This window comes from Bubalus kerabau, chromosome 10, assembly GCF_029407905.1.
Source record: "Bubalus kerabau isolate K-KA32 ecotype Philippines breed swamp buffalo chromosome 10, PCC_UOA_SB_1v2, whole genome shotgun sequence".
Lineage (NCBI taxonomy): Eukaryota > Metazoa > Chordata > Mammalia > Artiodactyla > Bovidae > Bubalus > Bubalus kerabau.
Genome location: NC_073633.1, coordinates 18,189,853 through 18,205,712, shown reverse-complemented (window position 1 = coordinate 18,205,712; position 15,860 = coordinate 18,189,853). Strand labels below are relative to the sequence as shown.

General features: G+C 44.1%; 1 protein-coding gene across 20 annotated transcripts in view; it reads right to left on the bottom strand.

Moving 5' to 3' along the window:
- The window catches only part of LOC129620936 (uncharacterized), a 97,746-nt gene that overhangs the window by 4,064 nt on the left and 77,822 nt on the right, over positions 1 to 15,860 (bottom strand). The window contains exon 4 of one of the 20 annotated variants that reach the window (XR_008698896.1): positions 3,339 to 3,469. The exons of the other annotated variants lie outside the window; for them this stretch is intronic. The gene's annotated coding sequence lies outside the window, so the exon portion shown is untranslated. The remainder of the gene's footprint in view (positions 1 to 3,338; positions 3,470 to 15,860) is intronic. 20 annotated transcript variants of the gene reach the window in all.

Below are 15,860 nucleotides of genomic sequence, written 5' to 3'. Positions count from 1 at the left end.
TTTACATAACAGCTCCTGAGCCCCTCCCTCCCCTGATCCCAGGGTCTTCCTGTGAAAGAACCAGCTCCAGAAGCTGAAGGAGTTTAGTTAAACCAGATGTTGTGGCTCAGATCACGAATTTCTTACAGCAAAAATCAGATTTAAATTGAAGAAAGTAGGGAAAACCACTAGACCATTCAGGTATGACCTAAATCAAATCCCTTACGATTTTACAGTGGAAGCAACAAATATTCAAGGGATTAGATTTGATAGACAATGTGCCTGAAGAACTATAGACGGAGGATTGCAACATTGTACAGGAGGTGCTGATCAAGACCATCCCCAAGAAAAAGAAATGCATTAATGCAAAATGGTTGTCTGAGGAGGCCTTACAAATAGCTGAGAAAAGAAGAGAAGCTAAAGGCAAAGGAGATAAGGAAAGATATACCTTTTATGTCAAAGATATATATTTGAATGCAGAGTTCCAAAGAATAAAAAGGAGAGATAAGAAAGTCTTCCTCAGTGATCAATGCAAAGAAATAGAGGAAACAATAGAATGGGAAAGACTAGAGATCTCTCCAATAAAATTAGAGATACCAAGGGAACATTTCGTGCAAAGATGGGCACAATAAAGGACAGAAATGGTATGGACCTAACAGAAGCAGAAGATATTAAGAAGAGGTGGCATGAATAATCAGAACTATGCAAAAAAGATCTTCCTGACCCAGATAACCATGATCACTCACCTAGAGACAGACATCCTGGAGTGCAAAGTCAAGTGGGCCTTAGTAAGCATCACTACAAACAAATCTAGTGGAGATGATGGAGTTCCAGTTGAGCTATTTCAAACCCTAAAAGATGATGCTGTGAAAGTGCTGTACTTAATATGTCAACAAATTTGGAAAACTCAGCAGTGGCCACAGGACTGGAAAAGGTCAGTTTTCATTTCAATCCCAAAGAAAGGCAATGCCAAAGAATGTTCATCTACCACACAATTACACACATCTCACATGCTAACAAAGTAATGCTCAAAATTCTCCAAGCAAGGCTTCAACAGTACGTGAACCTCCAGATGTTCAAGCTGGATTTAGAAAAGGCAGAGAAACTGGAGATCCAATTGCCAACATCCATTGGATCATAGAAAAAGCAAGAGAGTTCCAGAAAAACATCTATTTCTGCTTTATTGACTATGACAAAGCCTTTGACTTTGTGGAGCACAACAAACGGTGGAAAATTCTTAAAGAGATGGGACTACCAGGCCACCTTACCTGCCTCCTGAGAAATCTGTGTGCAGGTCAAGAAGAAACAGTTAGAACTGGACACGGAACAGCGGACTGGTTCCAAATTGGGAAAGGAGTACATCAAGGCTGTATATTGTCACTCTGCTTATTTAACTTATATGCAGAGTACATCATGACAAATGCTGAGCTGGATGAAGCACAAGCTAGAATCAAGATTGTCGGGAGAAACATCAATAACCTCAGACATGCAGATGACACCACCCTTATGGCAGAAAGTGAAGAGGAACTAAAGAGCCTCTTGATGATGTTGAAAGAGGAGAGTGAAAAAGTTGGCTTAAAAGTCAACATTCAAAAAACGAAGATCATGGAATCTGGTCCCACCACTTCATGGCAAATAGATAGGGAAACAATGGAAAAAGTGACATACTGTATTTTCCTGGGCTCCAAAATCACTTCAGATGGTGACTGCTTGCTCCTTGGAGGAAAACCTATGACCAACCTAGACAGCATATTAAAAAGCAGAGATATTACTTTGCCAACAAAGGTCTATCTAGTTAAAGCTATGATTTTTCCAGTAGTCATGTATGGATGTGAAAGTTGGACTAGAAAGAAAGCTGAGCACCAAAGAATTGATGCTTTTGAACTGTGGTGTTGGAGAAGATTCTTGAGAGTCTCCCTTGGACTGCAAGGAGATCAAACCAGTCAATGGTAAAGGAAATCAGTCCTGAATATTCATTGGAAGGACTGATGCTGAAGCTGAAACTCCAAAACTTTGGCCACCTGATGAGAAGAACTGACTCACTGGAAAAGACCCTGATGCTGGGAAAGATTGAAGGCAAGAGGAAAAGGGGACAACAGAGGATGAGATGGTTGGATGGCATCACCGATTCGATGAACATGAGTTTGAGCTGGCTCCAGGAGTTGGTGATGGACAGGGAGGCCTGGCCTGCTGCAGTCCATGGGGTCTCGAAGAGTTGGACATGACTGAGTGATGGAACTGAACTGATTTCAGCACCCATTTCACAAAAGGCCTGAGGATAAAGCAAAGCTTTCCTACCCTCTTCCCTTAAAAAGCTGGTGGGACTTCCCTGGCAGTCCAGTGGTTAAGATTCTGTGCTTCCAATGCAGGGGGCATGGGTTTGATTCCTGGTGGGGGAACAAAGATCCCACATGCTGCATGGCACAGCCAAAAAAAAAAATGAATAAAATAACAATAAGAATAATAAAATTTTTTTTAAAGAAATACTTGAAAAAAAAAGAAGCTGGCAGGAAAAGGTGGACATGACGGGAGACAGGGTCCTGGGCCCTTGGAGCTCACTGGCCCTCTGCCCTGGGCACAGATTAGTGCTGCCCATCCTTCATGGGGCCCACAGGGTGTAGGACCAGGTGCAAAAGTGTTCCCCAGGCTTGAGGTGGAGGGGGCACGCTCAAAAGAGTAGGTTTTGAATTCCACTGCTGCTGCTGCTGCTGCTGCTGCAACCTGGGTCTAAAACTCCTTCCTCTTGCCCATTCATTTCCCAGGTTAAGACGTGGTTCCAGTGTGAACTAATTTCCCCATCTGTGGAACACGCTATTGCAAATAACTTACTCATGAGTAATGCGGCCATGTTTGTGCAGAGTTTATTTAGATAAGAAAAACAACTCCAGGCCTCACGGGAGGGGCTGCTCAGCCGCTCAGAGCCAACCCGTTTCCTGGGCCTGCCAGGGAGGGTGAGGCCTTCAGGCTGCAGGAGGCTGGACTTGGAGGGCTGCCGAGAAGCCGGCCTGTCCCCAGATGCCTCCGGGCCCTGCACCAGGAGTGAAGGTGAGGGAAGGAGCAGAGCGGGTCGGGGAAGCAGAGCTGGGCGGCCAACACAGCTTAGTTGCTCTACAGTGTTTGGCCTTGGGTGAGATACTTCCACCCTCTTACCACTAGTCTCCCCGTCTTTGAAAAAAGGTGGGGTGCATCCACCCACAGAAGGATGTGGAGAGTACTTGGAAACTGCGGAGGGTAACGCACAGGTTACTTATTAACTGATGTCTGGATTAAGGCCGTGTTTTCAGGCCACACACACTCGTGGAACGGGCCCAATGCCAGGATTCAAAGGCCTGGGTCCAAGTTTCAAATCTGCCACCTACCAATCATGTGACCTCAGGTTTCTTCACCTCCCTAAGCCTCAGTATTCACCTCTGTGAAGCTGGTAACCCTGAAAGCTCCAGGTTGATTTGAAGGGAAAGACAGATATTTTTGTCCTATATGAACAAAGAATCTGAAAAAGAATGGATATATGTGTATAAGTAACTGAATCACTTTGCTATACACTTGAAACACACAACATCGTAAATCAACTATACTCCAATATAAAATAAGAATGTTTAATTTTTTTAAACAAATTTCTTTTTTTTTTTAATAGTCCTTATTGAATTTGTTATAATATTGTTTCAGTTTTTTGGCCATGAGGCATGTGGGATTTTAGCTCCACAGCCAGGGATTGAACCCACACCTCCTGTACTGGAAGGTGAAGTCTTAACCACTAGACCACCAGGAAAGTTCCCCAAATAACAATTTTTTTTAAAAATAAGAAAATAAAAATGTTTTGTTTGTGTACTGTAAAATGTACTAGTATGAGATGACCACGGTGGTAAGTTATTCAAAAGTTTATCCATGAGTCGATCCATCACCAAACGCTTACCGCACTAGACACTGAAGATACAGAAATGGAGTCCAGCTGCAGAGAAGAAAAGGGGGGCTGCATGAGAAGAGTCTACGGACAGTGCAGAGCAAGGCAGCAGAGGGGCAGACTGGCTTGGGCTGGAGGGGGAACCCACTACCGCCTCGCAGTTCACACAGCCCAGTGGCGCCTGTAACACTTTGTGAACGATACTTTCACTTGGTTTTCATGCTGTTTTTGTTTTTTAAAGCAGAATCCATTTTTCAAACAAAAAGTTTTAACAGAACTGCAAATTCTAACGCATGAAAGCAAATCTGTTCTGGCTGAAACAGGTAGGGGCCCAGAGCTGGGACTACCTGGCCCCACCCTGCAGCCCCCGCATCCACTCACCCATCTCTCTCCTCAGTCCTGTTCCTCAGCAGCCCTGAGCGCTGAGTCTCCATAGATCTAAAACCACAGCTTCATCGGGGAGGCAAGCACCCTACAGACACTCTCATGCAAGGAGGCACCTGCATGTGGATTCACAGGAGCATGACTTGTGGTGATGAATGCTGGAGGGAACCAAACATCCATAAGTAGAAGAAAGGGTAAACAGATGGCATTATATGTATAAAGTGTAATTAAGTTTGCTCCAGTGAAAGGCAATGAGTGAAAGCTACACATAGCAACGAAGATTAATCTCCTAAATGTACTATTGAGTGCAAAGAGGAAATTGTAGAATATTATCGTATTTGCTGTTATTGTTTAGTCACCAAGTCATGTCCGACTCTTTTGTGACCTCATGGACTGTAGCCCGCTAGGCTCCTGTGTCTATAGGATTTCCCAGGCAAGAATACTAGAGTGTGTTGCCATTTCCTTCTCCAAGGGATCTTTCCAATCCAGGGATCGAATCTGTGTCTCCTGCATTGGCAGGCAGATTCTTTACCACTGAGCCACCAGGGTTATTATATTACTATGTTATAATATGTTATTATATATTATTTATATAAAACTAACTAGACTCTGATGCTGGGAGGGATTGGGGGCAGGAGGAGAAGGGGATGACAGAGGATGAGATGGTTGGATGGCATCACCGACTCAATGGATGTGAGTCTGAGTGAACTCCAAGAGTTGGTGATGGACAGGGAGGCCTGGCATGCTGCGATTCATGGGGTTGCAAAGAGTCAGACACAACTGAGCGACTGAAATGAACTGAATTGAAAAATATACAAAAGAATATCATATTTGCTTATGATATATATACAAAAATTGGAGTGTGAAGATGTGCATGAGAAATAATAAGGCTTCTAGTGGAAAATCTAGGAGAATATCTTCAGGACCTGGCAGTAGGCAAAGAATTCTTAGGACACAAAAAGGACTAACTATAAACAAATTGACAATTTGGACTGCGTTAAAATTGAGAAGTGCGTGAAGAGACAAGAAATGAAAAAGCAACACAATTAAAAAGCAATTTAAAAGCAACACAGAGAGTAGGAAAAAATATTTGTGATACATATATCTAAGGACCAAATTCAAAATTCATAATAAGCTGCTACAAATCTATAAAAGACAATTCAATTATTACAAATTCTAACTTGAAAAAATAGGTTCTTTAGAAAAGAGGCTATCTAAAGGCCACTAGATATATAAAAAGATGTTCAACATTCATTTTTAGGAAAATGCAAATTAAAATAGAATGCCATACGTCTACACACTCATCAGGATGAATATAATTTTAAAGACTGATGACACCATGTATTATCAAGAATGTGAATCAACCAGAACACCCATACATTGCTGGTGGGAATGTAAACTGGTGTAACCACTTTAGAAAACTGTTTGACACTATTTAGTACTGAATGAAGATAAACATCCTCCAGAAATCCTATCCCTGATCATATACCAAGCAGAAATGAATGATTAAGTCCATCAAAAGTCATGTACAAGAATGTTATATATTCACAGTATTCTCAATAGCCTAAATGTCCATCATCAGTAGAATGGATAAATTATGGTAGAGCCCACAATGAAATACTATACAATAGGAAACGAAAGAAGTCCTGCTATACATGACAATCTTACAGGTGAAGCAAATCAGGTATAAGACAGGATATATTGCATGCCATTCATATGAAGATCAAAATCAAGCAAAACGAATTTATGTGATAGAGTCCAGACTAGTGGTACTCTGGGCAGAGGCCAACTATGACATGGTTTGAGGAGATTTCTTGAGTTTCCTCTATCCCAATGATGATGACCCAGGCATGTTCACTTTTAAAATGCATCAAGGTGTACATTTAAGACATGTGCACTTACATGAAAAGATGCTTAGCATTGCTAATTATTAGAGGCATGCAAATCAAAACTACAATGAGGCACCAACTCATGCTGGTCAGAAACTCCATTGTTACAAAGTCTACAAGTAACAAATGTTGGAGAGGGTGTGAGAAAAGGGAGCCCTCTTACACTGTTGGTGGGAATGTAAGTTGGTATAGTCACTATGGAAAACAGTATGTAGGTTCCTCAGAAAACTAGAGTTACCATATGATCCAGCAATATTACCCCTGGGCATACATCCAGACAAAACCATGGTTCAAAAATATATATGCCCTCTTATACTTATAGCACTGTTCACAATAGCCAGGACATGGAAACAACCCATAGGCCCATCAACCAATGAATGGAAAAAGAAAATATGGTGTATATATATATATAATTAAATATTACTCAGCCATAAGAAAGAATGAAATAATGTTATTTGCAGCAACATGGATACAACTAGAGATTATCATGCTAAGTGAAGTAAGTCAGAAAGAGAAAGACAAATACTATATGATATCACTTATATGTAGAATCTAAAATATGACACAGATGAACCTATCTATGAAACAGAAAGAGAATCATGGACATAAAGAATAGAAGGGTGGCTGCCAAGGTGGATAGGGGTGGAAGAGGGTTGAATTGGGAGCTTGAGATTAGCAGATGCAAACTGGTATGTATAGAATGGATAAACAACAAGGTCCTACTGTATACCACAGGTAGCTATATTCAGTATCCTGTGATAAGCCTAAGTGGAAAAGAGCATGAAAAAAGAATGTATATATACACATAACTGAGTCACTTTGCTGTACAGAAGAAATTGGCACAACATGGTAATTCAACTACACTTCAATAAAAATACATTTAAAAAAGACTTGTGCACTTAATGCAGGTGATTCATGGATTAAACCCTCTGGACTATAGCCCACCAGGCTCCTCTCTACATGGGATTTTTCAGGGAAGAACACTAGAGTGTGTTGCCACTTCCTTCTCCAGGGGATCTTCCCAACCCAGGGATTGAACTTGCATCTCCTGCATTGGCAGGAGGATTATTTACCACTGAACCACCTGGGAAGCCCCAAATGGGAATCACTATGAAATACTGCTGCTTCGTACTGTGCTGGCCCATGGTACTCAAGAAACAGGCACACTTCCATCATTATCTTTATACCAGGAGACTCTCCTAACAAGAGCTACAATGGGCACTTGCTGTCTTTATCTCAGTCATCATCCCAGAGGCCTGAGATAGCACAATAGGTGCCAAGAACCCTCACATCATAAAGCAAGGGCTGGGCCATGTGTCTGGGACAAGCTAAGAGATTGTAGAACGTTCTGCCAGCACCCCCAGGGTAATAGGAGGATTTCCTTCTTTCTCATGGCTGAGTAATATTCCATTCTACATAGATACACTACATCTTTTTAAAATTAATATATAGTTAACATACAATATTATATAAGTTTCAAGTGTATAACATAGTAATTCACAATTCTTAAGAGCTATACTCCATTTACAGTTATTTTAAAATATTGGCTACATTCCCTGTGTTGTATAATATATCCTTGTAGGTTATTTATCTTATACACGCTAGTTTACACCTCTTAATCCACTACCCCATCTTGTCCCTCCCACATTCCCTCTCCCCATTGAAAATGACTAGCTTGTTGTCTGTATCTGTGATCCTGTTTCTGTTTTCTTATATGCATTCATTTATTTTTTTTTTTTTAGATTCCACATACAAGTGATAATAGAGTATTTGTCTTTCACTGTCTGACTTAATTCACTAAGCATAATACTTTTCTTATGATCCATCCACATTGTTGCAAAGGGCAGAATTTCATTCTTTTTATGGTTGAATAGTATTCCATCATATATATGTACCACATCTTTATCCACTGATCTTTGATGGATAATTAGGTTGCTGTCATACCTTGGCTACTGTAAATAATGCTGTGATGAATGGTAGGGTGCATATATCTTTTCAAGTTAGTGCTTTTATTTTCTTTGGATACGTACTCAGCAGTTGCATTCCTGGATCATATGGTACTTTTATTTTCAGTTTTTTGAGGAACTGGAGCTTGGAGTTTTGATATTATACTAGACCAGATTTTCAATTTACTGAAATGAAACTCTCTTGGAGACTAAAAAGGGCCCAGAAAAAGCTATAAGACCTAAGGTTTTATTTAGGGATGGAAAGAAAGAGAATAGTTTAAAAAGGACAGGGGGAAAAAAAAGTGAAGTTGACTTCTGTTTGCATATTGAATCCAGCTGGAACCATAAAGCGGCCACATGTGTATAAAGTGCCCAGCACATGAAGTGCACCTCCGGTTTCCCCTGGACCTGGGAGAAGCTGCCTCCCAGGCCCCCTTGGCCCTGTTCCAATCCAAGAGGTGCCTCCCCCTCCCACTCCCAGGAAGGCCCTGCTGGAGGCTGGAGGCTGACAGCGGGGAAACTCCTTAGCAAAGTGTTAACCTCAGCCTCTGGAATTTACACTTGCCCCACCACTGTCTGCTAAACATTCCTGCCTGAAATTCCAGCCGAACCAAGATACTGCTCTGTGAAGGCCCCTCGACTGGTAGGGCCTGGCAGTCCTCTCCCAACTTCCGAATTGCTGTCAGAGGCTGTGACCTCACTTCCTCAGCCTACTCCAGCACGGGCCTCCTCCCTGGCCTGCCGGGATGCTGTGTGGATGCCAGGCTCAGATGCGGCTCAGATCCCTGCAGGCTGCTGAGTGGGCTTGGGGAGCCACTGCCGCCCGTCACTCCCTGCTCTAGTGTCCCATAGCGTGCCATCATTCAAAGGCAAATGCACAGAGGAAATGCCCGCATTCCAGGAGAGCTGGGGTAGAGGGGGCTTCTCTTGGCTCAGCTTTCGGATTAAGAAGGGAGGAAAGGAGCTGCCATGTATTGAGCGCTTACTGTATATTAAGCCCGGTGCCAGGTCCCTTCTGTGAGCCATCCTACACTCCTGAGAACAGCCGCCTGGTGTGGATATGGTCATTCCCATTTCACAGAAGAGGAGGAGAGATGCCCCGGGAATTAGAAAACTAGCAAGCGGCGGAGATACATTTTTCACTTGTTCTTGCCATAGCATTATGCTAGTCTGGATATGGTAACCTTCTCGCGTGACTATGGCCCTCAGCCATTGTAAATTCAAATTATTTTTTGCTGGTGTAGAATACTGAATGGAGTAGTACGGTGTTAAAAGACAAGGCTGGCGTCAGCCTGCCTGAATTCTACCACTTTATGGGTGTGTGCCCATAAAAGTGTTACTTTTCTGAACCTCAATTTCCGTGTCTCTAAGGAAGAACAGTCAGAGAAAGCAATGGCACCCCACTCCAGTACTTTTGCCTAGAAAATCCCATGGACAGAGGAGCCTGGTAGGCTGCAGTCCATGGGGTCGCAAAGAGTCGGACATGACTGAGTGACTTCACTTTCACTTTTCACTTTCATGCATTGGAGAAGGAAATGGCAACCCACTCCAGTGTTCTTGCCTGGAGAATCCCAGGGATGGGAGAGCCTGGTGGGCTGCCGTCTATGGGGTCATAGAGAGTCAGACATGACTGAAGCAACTTAGCAGTAGCAGCAAGGAAGAACAGTAATAATAGCACCTTCCGCATCGCACTATACAGACAACATGTGATGGTGTGTGGAAGAGTGAGTCCAGAGCTCGGGATGTTTTTATGTGCTCAGTAATTATCACTTGTGATTACTCACATCACAGACTAGTGAGGGGATGGGACAGACTATGGTTACACTGTGTGGATGGATGGCTAGGACTCTGAAATTCAAAGGCGAGATAATATCCAAGGCCACTTGGTGACTGAAATGGCCCTACTTCATGGCAGGTGCCAGCTCCTTCAAGGGTCCCCTCTCACCCTGGAGACCTCCCATGGTTTTCTGAGCATTTGCCAGCCCACAGGGGGAGGCCCTGAGCTGTGTGCAAAAATAGAGAAGGCTGTGTAGGTGGCTGGTGCTGCAGTCTACCGGGGAATGCTGCTTCTCTGTACTCTGTGCAGCCATTTGCAGAGGTGGGAAGGGGTGGCTGTTTGAAACAGACAAAAAGTACAGAAAGCTCCAGAAGCAAAAAGTGGTCCCCTTCTCCTCCGCCCTCACGATGGAGTCTTTAACATAGACGCGTGTCACTTTCCATTTTTCCTAGATCCCTCCATTTGATGCCTTGAAGCATCACACTGAGCTTCTCTACCCATTTCTTTCTCGGGAAACCCCCTAAAAACTCTCACACTTGTACACTGGGAGTTCAATTCCCCCCAGGTTTAGCTGGGGAATCCCCCTACCCATCCTCAAGGGGAAAGCAGGCCACATCTGCACATCTGGGCATCTGGACCCTTGCCACCCTGGACTTTGAGAACAACAGCAAATCTGCTAGCCAGCAGAGGAACCCAGCTCGTTCTCAGTAAAAATAACCTGTCAAATCAATTACTGTGGCAAACCCAATTAGGGTGACCGCAGGGGAATAAATATGCCGTGTTTAACTTAATCATCTTTCTGTTCCAACAGCACTCTGGCAGGGCTGCATGACTAAGGCAAATGACTATTATATAACTGATATTTTTATTCTTTGCCCCTTCTCTTCAGAAAGAGAAGCCGTTAAATTCCATTTTTCTTCAAAGTTGGGGGGGGAGGAAGGCAAAGAAAAGTAAGATTGTCTGAACTCACACAAATGATAAAAAGAAAGTCTAGGACCCCCTGTGGTGAATAAACACATGTAAAACTACTCATCAGCTATGTGACTTGAGGCAAGTCAACTTCCTTCTATGATTCCCTATCTGTGAAGGGAGAGGATGGGACTTGGTGATCTCCAAGGGCCATCCTTGCACATTCTGACTATTATCTTGCACAGTCACATGACATCTTTTTTGAGTCACCCCACTGCTCCATGACAGTGACTGCATCCATGAAATTAAAAGATACTTCCCCCTTGGAAGGAAAGCTATGACAATGTAGACAGCATATTTAAAAGCAGAGACATCAGTTTGCCAACAAGGGTCCATATAGTCAAAACTATGGTTTTTCCAGTAGTCATGTATAGATGTGCGAGTTGGACCATAAACAAGGCTGAGCACTGAAGAACTGATGCTTTCAAACTGTGGTGCTAGAGAAGATTCTTCAGGGTCCCTTGGACTTCAGAAGAGATCAAACCAGTCAATCGTAAATGAAATCAACCCTGAGTATTTATTGGGAGGACTGATGCTGAAGCTGAAACTCCAATACTTTGGCCATCTGCTAGGAAGAGCCGACTCATTGGAAAAGACCGCGATGCTGGGAAAGATTGACAGCAGGAGGAGAAGAGCCAACAGAGGATGAGATGGTTGGATGGCATCACTGACTCAGTGGACATGAGTTCAAGTAAACTCCAGGAGATGGTGAAGGACAGGGAAGCCTGGAGTGCTGCAGTCCATGGGGCCACAAAGAGTCAGACACGCTGAGCAAACGAACAACAACATCGCACCTTTGACAGCATCTGTATACTGAAATTCCCAGTCGATACTTGTTGAACTGAACTGATTGACTCACTCTTTATTTCAATTATTTCCTGTCTCTCAAACACTAGCCAGGTACTGGCAGATAGACAGCTAAATGGTGCAAAGAAGAATGTTCTTTTGAAGACGGTTAGATGTGTCACTGTGAAATGCCAGAGTCCTGTGTGATCAGATTAGATGATGTCAGAGACAACAGATTTTCAAAGAAGAGGGAGCCCTGGGATGGTCAAGCACTTCCTGGATGAGGTGAAGTTTGGGTTGGGCCTCAAATTCAATTCAGGGAAAGGTACTCTCAGGGTATCTGTAGGAATGGCCTGTGTAGAGACAGAAGGGGAGAAAACCTGACAGCACCTGAGGGCCTGTGTTGGAAGATAAGGTATTTTAATAGACCATGAAAAGCTCTGGAGAATGGGATGGGGATGAGGGTTAGGAAGAAGGTGGGATGGAGACTGCTAGACCATCACCTCCTCCTCTGGCCAGTGGATAAGCTCACCATTCTGACCAGTTAGAGATGAACTCTGGTCTCAGCTTCTGAGAACCGTCCAGAGGTCCTAGAATCATGGGGGAGGGGTGTCACTGAGTGCAAAGATGCAGTCCTTGCACTCTGCACAACACACCAAGGCCTTAAATTCCCCTACTTTGCCCATGTGTATGCCTACAACTTTTTAGGGCTGAGGGAAGAGTTGCAGGTCAATTATTACAGAGATGTTATCAGTGTCTTCCCTCTGCCTTCTCAGGCACTATCCCTGACACTCAAGGCTGCTTCCTTCCAGTATGTGCAAGCATGGTGGGCCAGTGTGGGGCAAAGTCCGAGGTGGCCATGAACAAACATTTCTGGAAACAGCCCTCTATAAAGAGAGATGCAGATGTGGTGGGTTAATCCCCAGCTTGGGCAGGAGAACTCTGTGGTCTGCTCCAATTCTGTCTCCCAGAACTGCCCAACTGGATGGAGGCCCAGTTGCCATGGTGATGGCCGGCTCAACAGCACACCGTGTATTGGCTCCCTTCCCTCGGTCTCATTTCCACACCCCTCAGTCTGAGTTTCCAGGAACTACTTACGTTTGAATCTTTGACCCAAGTTCAGCTTCTGGGGCAAACCAAGTCAAGACAGGTAATGAACCTCCCTCAGTTTATAGCTGGAGAAACTGAGGCTCGGAAAGGAGAAGGGGACTTGTTTATGGTCACCAAACAGCTGGTTGAGTTGGCGTTTGAACCTGGGCCTGCATGCCCCCAGCCTAGGGCCCTACCCACTAGGCTAGACATGTCTTATGTTAGCTCTTCCCCCTCTCTGCTCACCTCTGAGACCCACCCCCACAAAGTCAGAAGTAGAAGCTATTCTTTCTTCATTTCTATTTGAACAGAAAGCAAGAGGCCTCAGTAAGGGGGAAGGGGCAAGGGTCTGAGGCTCCCAGATATGGCCCTCATTATCCTAGGAAGTGGGCTTTTGTCTCCATGGCAACCAGGGCAGCCACCCCATTTATCTGTTTCAGCGAAGCAGCTGTATTCCTGGGTTCCAACTGCTGGGGCTTAAATGGCATGTTTGCAAAATGGAGTTATTAGCCCTAAAAAAGTAGGAGGAGGTAGAGGACAGGAAGTTTGGGGTCCTTTATATCAACATTAAAGAAGTGTGATATCCAGAGAGATGACTTTAAAGCGACCAGAGCAACTCCACATAAAGACAGCAACCAGAAAAATGGAGTGGAGGTGGATAGAGTGGTGTCCTTTTAAAAGCAAGCAGAGACATCTTATAATAGTGAAGCTGTTTATCGTCAGTGAAAGGAATCCAAAGGGAATATCACTGAGGAACAAAGACGTTTTCTGTCTCTTTAAATAACTCAAGGCAGCTTGACATCTTAGTCAACAGAAGGAACAAAGATATTGTGTGTTCAGGGAAAGGAAACTATTTTTCTCCTGAAAATAAAGCAGATGTTATCACCTACCTTGAGAGAGGTTTGCGGAACCAGAGCACAATTTGACACTTCTCCAGGTTCAATAAACACTGCTTTGATGTGCTAACAACCCCTAATGGAGTTGCTCAGTTAAATGAGCTAACCCCTAGGCTACTAATAGATTCTTATGACAGTTTCCTTTTCTGTGTATGGAACATTATACTGCAGATGCCTTGAGCAAATCATTCTGTTCCCGCCTTGCCAGGCAATGTGTGTGAAGGGCTAATTGCAAATTCTTTCATTCGTTTACACAGAAAATTCAGTATTTTTACTGTATGGTTGAAGAAATGATACATACAGATGATACTAATAGATTAGATTAACTATGCTGCTGCTACTGCTGCTAAGTCACTTCAGTCATGTCTGACTCTGTACGACCCCATAGATGGCAGCCCACCAGGCTCTGCCATCCCTGGGATTCTCCAGGCAAGAACACTGGAGTGGGTTGCCATTTCCTTCTCCAGTGCATGAAAGTGAAAAGTGAAAGGGAAGTCGCTCAGTCGTGTCTGACTCTTTGCGACCCCATGGACTGAAGCCTACCAGGCTCCTCCGTCCATGGAATTTTCCAGGCAAGAGTACTGGAGTGGGTTGCCATTGCCTTCTCCAGATTAACTATACTTATAATTATATATCATCAAAAAAGTACCCCAGAGGGACTTTCCTGGTAGTCCAGTAGCTAAGACTCTGTGCTCCCAATGCAGGGGGTCCAGGTTCCATCCCTGGTCAGGAAACTGGATCCCACATGCCAAAACAAAGATTGAAGATTCCGCAAGCTGAAACTAAGACCCAGCACAGCCAAAAAATAAAAAAGAAGTACCCCAGAGAATCGTGTTGCAGGCCCAGCAGGAACATATCACTATGTTCAGGGGAAAGAACAGGATTTCATTGAGGCTGATATCTTTTTGCCTAGCCCTCATATGTTTAGGGGAGAATTTGAACAAATAGGTGGGAAAGTAGGCAAGGCTAATGCCAAGGTAGTTTGGCTGGGGCTGATGGTATAAGATGTGAAGTTAATAGAGATAAAGATGGAGAGATAACTTGGGTCCCCATTAGCTTTTTCTTAAAGGCAACAGGGAGTCACGTCAGTGGTCATGTTGAGGAGGAAGATTGGGCTGAAGATGGTTGCCTACTTACTCCAAAGGACTCGAGCTCATATCCCTCATACAGCATTGACATGATGAATTGGTTATGAAGGCCGTTCACACATGTGGCTACCTTGGGGGATGGGAGGCAGAGAGGAAGGAAGAGGTGAATTATTAAGATTTCAAATTACAAAGTGGAAGAGGAATTTCTCAACTGGGTTAGACAGCAAGGACATCCTCTCCTGCTGGGACCCAAGACCCACCTGGCACATAACTGTGGAATTAAAGCAGCACCCATTTGAGTTACTGGTTAAAATTCTGCTGTGTTTTTCTTGATAAACTCTTAGACACTTAACATTTATTTATATGGCTCATCCACAGAATTTTTGCTTCAGGATGGACCTCAGCCTGTTACTTAATTCCTCCCCTCCCCGCCCCCCGCCTCCCACCCCCGCATCCTTCCCAAATCTATCCTGGGGAAGTTAAACTTCAGTAAGACCTCTTGCATTTCTCTGAAAGAGGTCTCTTGCATTTCTAATTATTTGGGGTTTTCCCCTTCTACTCCTTTCAGGCCAGACTTCAGAAATGTATGCTTCAGCCAATATGCTCTTTAGCAGAAAGCTCAGGGAGTGGGAGGTACAGGGTAATGAAATTTTCTGGGTAATGGAGGGATCTATTGATAAAACTCAATTTGTTTTACCCTTCTTTCTGGCTCCTAGTTTTTTTTTTTTTTTTTAATGTCTGAGTCACTTTTTCTGCCCTGCGATTGTAATTAAGTGGATTCTTGCTGAAGAGGGTTCTTGCAGCCACGGAGGAGTGGTGCGGTCATCAATAACCACAGGCCAGGGCTAGAGAAGGGGATGAAAAAGGAGAACACGGGGTAGCCACACCCCCGACCACGGGGCCGCAGGGCATCATGGGAACTGAAGGTCAGCTGCGGCCACATCCCTCACGGTTCCCTCCAGCAGCCTCCTCCCCTCCTGTCACCCTCAGGAGAAGCAGGGTCAGAATCATGGCACAATCTTGTTTCTTGCCTCATCTTGCCCCGACCTTCACGAGAGAAAGACAGATGTTGGGGGAAACGCTGTGCAGGAGTTTGTTTTTAGAGGCAACTTCTAGGGGAGGTCCGGGGGGTTCTGGACATCCTGGGTATTAGGAA